The following is a 6031-nucleotide window of genomic DNA, read 5'->3' as shown; positions in this document are numbered from 1 at the left end:
ATTCAATACAAAAATCATCTTTTATATCTCCCTCACTTTAATTTCCAATTTATTATTACTTCCCCTTTTATTTTTTTTAATAAAAAATTCTTAATAATTTCTCCTTTGATCACTTCAAACTGTGTAGTTCCCTTATTTAATTGCATTCTTCAATTAATTCAATACAAAAACATCTTTTATATCTCCCTCACTTTATTTCTAATTTATTATTATTCCCCCTTCTTTTATTTTTTCAATCAAATTCTTAATAATTTCTCTTTAGTTCTCTTCAAAAATAGTGTAATAGTTTATTACTTAATTAACCATTCTCCCATCGATTCTTCCACATTATAAACTCTCGTTTATCAATTAAACGCGTCTGTTGAAAAAGAGTGGCGATTTTTTCTCAGGGTTTCTCTCGAAAAGTTTGTCAGAAAATCCACTGAAGCGTTCGTTGATTCTTATTCGTCATCGAGTGGAAGGACACGCTAATTACCTTAATGATGGCGATAATAAGTCTTGTAATTATCGATGACAGAGAACGAATGGTACCTGAAAGCTAGTAAATTAATTGCATAATAATAAGCGAGACATTAGACAATTCAGAAATTTGCAATTTATTCTGTAACAGAATGAACGCGTTTAGAAACTGCAGCTGCTTGACAAAAGTGACAAAATGTTCAGGACAGTCTGGGACAGGTCATTCTTCTCTCTTATTCAAGCAAAAATCCTTGGCTTCGTTCTTTTAAAAAATATTTCTTTTCATTTTCAACAATTATTCGCCTCGTTCCTCATCATTCCCATTATCTTCCTCTCAAACATTATTTGCTTCTCACAATTTGCACGAATTTTCCAATAACAATTTAACTTTTCTCTCTTTGTACCCTATACCTAAATTCTAATTTATTTCCTCGCAAATTTTTTTAATTTTCTCAAGTTTCTTTCATTTTTCACGAACAATTCATCGTTTTCTGCAATTTGCATTTTTTACGACAGTTTTGAACGTTCTATGATTAATATTCAATTGGCAAAGTATACAAATGCATAATGGAGAAGATTGAACAGAGAGCTCGAGACACTGCAAGAATTTTTCCATTGGGATTACGTTCTGAGACATTTTTTCCATCTTTTGAAAAAACTGGAACATTAAATTATTGTTTATAATTCGCGGTAGCTGTGACGGAATGCGCTAATGGGTCCATTAAGTCGATGAAAAAATCTGGCAAAAAGGAGATTCGTGCAATTAAATTGATTACGAACTAACGAAAATAATTCACACTTTAATTTTCTTTATTAAAAATTATTTATCGTAATTGATTATGAAGAATTTGATCATCTATGCATTACAGTATATTAGAAGACAAACTTAATGTAAAATAAACATTTAAATGTCCTCTGAAAATAATTTATCGTATGATACTCTTAATTGGGATGGAGAAACACAATTAGGATTCATTAAAAAATCTCCAATGTTTGTTTTCAGTGCACGAAATAAAATTTTAAGCAAATATATATTTAAGCCAGTTAACTTTATCTGCTAATCAAAATTAATTTTATAAATACAGTTTATAATTTGTTGGTATTAATTTTATTTGAACATTCGTCAACAGAAAGTTCAAAATTCAAATTTTTCATATACTTTTATAAATATAAAAATCATTAATTTCATCTTGCAATTAATATTATCAAAGATTATACTGTACAGATTAAAGAAATTATTTTATTGACATAAATTTTCTATGTATTTTTACGAATTAAAACTCCAAATCACATTTTTTTATTGTGATAACATTTTGCCCCAAATCTATCATAAATCAGGCACAGTTAGGAATCAAATTGATGATTGCAGAATTTTTTGGTAGTAAGAGACAACAGGGGAAGGGTAACAGGGAGGGGGTAAAAAGCCTAAGGTGCAGTTTGGAGAGGCGATAAAGAGTCGAAGGCAGTTTCGCTCGTGAAGATTTGTTTCTATTTTGAACTTGTACGTCAGCGTTCATTGTCAAGTCTGAAGACACCGAATGAACGAGCGACACGTCGGAAGTGAATCTCTATCGGTGTCTTAAACATTATCACGTACCCTCCGGTGCCCGACCTATTTTTAGCTAAAAATAGCCAATAGAATGATTATGCCTGTAACCATCTCTGTTATAAAGTCGTATCATGCTCTAAAACCATATCGAGTCTTGAGCGTTTGTAGAGATCAATAAATAATAATATTGACATAACATTATTTGAAGAAACTTGAAATTTAATCAGTGGTAAGTTAATATAAATAAAAATTTTGTCTTTTTTTTACACCCATTCGTTCTCTCCTGAATTTTGACTAAAAAGAAAAACTTCACCCCTCTCTCCCTTTTTTATATTAAAAAGAATATAACACTGTATTCTTTTTTGTTTGCAAATTTTATATATCACAATTTTTGTAATGGGGAGATACTGACGATTGTTATTATAATTATTACTACACGTGTTATAATACAATCTATTATTTCATTTTCATAGGATTTTTCTAGTGACAAATTTTACTACTCCAAAAGAGGTTTATGGCGTTGGCTCTTTATTGCCAAAGGAGGTCAAAATCAGCATTCAGTCGAGCGATTATATTCGATACTGGATAAAATAGTGGGGAATTTTATTAAATACATAAAAATTACTAGTGATGTAGCAAATGAGTGTGTTTGTGTATTAGAAAAACTACATACATACAGGAGTGTATTTGTAAATTTTCAAGAGTGTACAATGAAAATTGGTGGAAAATTAGTTGAAATACTAAAATTTGTAGCAAAAAGTGTATAAGATAAAGTGGTTGGAAAAATAAGGAAAAATTGGGACAAAAATGCAAGAAAAATTTGGGGAAAATTTGGAAGCTTTAGAAAAATAAAAAAAAACATAAGGAGTAAAAGGAGAAAATGGGAGGAAGTTCAAGGACGTTCAGGTTCAAAGTGAGGGTGAGAATTAGCATCCTAGGACGTGCATCAGATTGAATTTAAGTGAAACCACGAAAATTGATTTGTCCTTGTCGCAACAGCAACGAAGATTTATTGGCCTCTTTCTAACTGCCCTCTCAATTCGTATTAGATCTATATCTTAATCATATGTATATATATATATATATATATATACATATTTACACGTGCACGATGAAAGCCTAACGATCATGAGGGCACCACTGGTTCGCAAAGAAAATGTATATAGCTTAACATTGGTTGAGTTTTCCATGAAATTTTGCAATGCAAAAAAGATTGTATTATTCATATTTATATTTTTCGTAAATTATTTTTTTATATGGTATAAGCTGGATCAGAATTATGCGAATCATTATCTTCTTTCGAGATAGCCTACTTTTTTCTTGCTTATTTTGACTAATTTGTCTGGAACAAGTGTTGGTAAACACCAGAGACTCGACGTGTTTGCACACATGAATAATATCAGCAGCAAACGTTGAAAATCAAACAGATAGACCGATTCGATCGCACTTTTTTTGTTTAATTTTCTATAAATGTTTCGATAAGAATTCCTGCATTGTTGAAACTGCTAAGAATGTTTAATTGTTTAATTAATATTACAAAGATTCGTAGGTCTCTTATTTCTCGTTGGACGTAACAGTTTTGCCATTAATTTTTGTTATTTGCCATTTTTTGTCGATGTAAACAAAAAGACGAGTATATTGGTAAAAACTTTGAATATTTATTTAATTTTTCTATTATTTCAATTTTTGCTCCTAGTATTTATCGAGTAAACATAATTAATGTAGATTAATCTTATAATTTCTAGAACTTTCCCAATTATGTCAATTATAATTCGTTGAAATTTTATATTGTTTATAACAATAACTTTCATTTCTCTAATTCTCTGTTTACTATTACACAAGACAAAAAATTTATTGTTATTTAATCGATTACGCTTACTGATGTAAAGACTCGAATAGCTCAATAATTAATTAGTATAAAAACCTGTAAATTGGTCAAATCAAGGAGAGAATTTAAGCAATTAATGAAAAATTCCTCGATCGTAATTAACGTTAAACAAATGGATTACATAATTTCACGATAAATGAATTTTCTGTCACGAAGAATGGCATTAGCAATTCTGAACGATTTTTAATGGTCACGATTTAACTGCAAATTATATCAGATAAAGCTGGTAAAATTGATAATTGACCGAAACGATTTGTTACTTGATAACAATTTACAATGTAAACAGAATTATAAAAATCTTTGTCTCTTTTCCCACTTCCTTTATCGTTCAGTATTCGTGACTGTGAAATTATATTTGGGTTCTAAATAGTCTATATAGTATATATGCATGCATAAAAACTAGTTTAATTAAAGAAAAAAAAAAGAACTAAGAAATTCACTGGAACTTATATATACAAATCTCAATATATTTCATCAGGAATTACTTGCATCTTATTGTCGGGTGGCGATTGGAAATTTCATCCGATATTGCATCAGTTTGGTCAATAAGAAAGTCTGCTAGCTTGTCAGATACCGTTTATATTTGTCAAGAATTGTTTTAATACAAACGATTGATTTCTCTGATAGTCTTTAAAAAGCAATATTCTGTATATAGGAAATATAATGAAACTTTTTTTAATAATTATTGTACTACAGTGCTCATGGAGTTTTATTTAGAAAATAATTTTTTCACTCGTTTTTAAAAACGAGATATTTTTTTATTAGAATAATTCATTGCTTTCGTCTTTGATGAAATAAGAGGAAAAGTGAGACAATGATTAGGATCTTGTTTGATTTTCGAGACCTTGGCGAGATTTTCGCCTTCCATCAATGAGGCGTAACGTTCTACTTTTACACGACAAAGAAAATAATAAAGTTTTGCAGTAGATGTAATAGCAGTCCGATTACTAACCAGAATTTGCTTGAATTTTTATTTATGCTAATGCTTGAATACGTCGACTAATGCATACTTAAAAACTTTCATTTATGTGTTTATTAAAGTATACTAATTGATTTTACATTACAAAGAATATGATAAAAACGTACAGTATAGATGTAATAACAGTTTGAACACTAAACACAGAAATTACTTGAATTTTTATTCATGCTAATATGTTTAAATACAACTACTAATGCACACCTGAAATTTTTAATTTATGCAATTATCAAAGTACACTAATTGAGTTTGCAGGACGAAGAAAATAGTAAAATTTTACAGCATATGTAATAGCAGTCTGTTTATTGACCAGAATTTGCTTGAATGCGACTACTACTAATGCACACTTGAGAACTTCAAATTATGCAATTATTAGAATGCACTAATTGATAAGTGTAATTTAAATAATTAAAAATTAATAACTAGAGCAGTGCATACGAATTGTATATTTAAACGAGTAGAAATTTTTATAAACTCTATTCAAGAGTCGATTAAAAATTCCTCATCAAGGATTCCAAAAATATAATTTTTATCCTGCAAGATTCTACCGTGGAAGGATGGGAAAGGATATAGTAGTAAAAATAAAAGAGTCAGATAACTTTCCCTGAATTCCAGGGAGGTCGAAGGCTTCACAAAAAAGACTATAATAGATTTGAGTAATATGGTTTGCCAATCCCCAACACTTGCCACAAGATTTCTTTATCTTTAAACATTTAAGCAAACACAACAGTCCAAGAAAAATTAATAATCAATCCCTCTCTCTCTCTCTCTCTCTCTTTGAATTTTTTTAACCAAGAGGAAAGTGGCAATAATTGGTCGCGTGTGTATTGGTTTCGGTGAAAGAAACACATAAAAAGAATTTACGTAAGTACAAGATAAAAAAAATTGTGAAATTCGGGATAAGCTTATTAAAATTGACTAAATTTGTTTGTGGTACACGATAAAAGAAATTGCGAAAGGTGAGATTAGTTGCATTGAAATGATCGAATTTGTTTACACGAATTAACTATTTTACATATTTAAATAAAAAAAAAAACTTATACCTTGAACTTCAAATTTTTTAATAATATTTCCCATCTAAGAAAAATTATAATTAATTTTGCAATAATTTCTACGATTGAAAATTATGAAAAAATAATTAATAAATGCAGTAAATTAA

This window comes from Prorops nasuta, unplaced genomic scaffold (genome assembly GCF_024137725.1).
Source record: "Prorops nasuta isolate Cenicafe-Biocafe unplaced genomic scaffold, Cenicafe_Pnas_1.2 PNAS00145, whole genome shotgun sequence".
Lineage (NCBI taxonomy): Eukaryota > Metazoa > Arthropoda > Insecta > Hymenoptera > Bethylidae > Prorops > Prorops nasuta.
Note: the sequence above shows the minus strand (reverse complement) of the source record.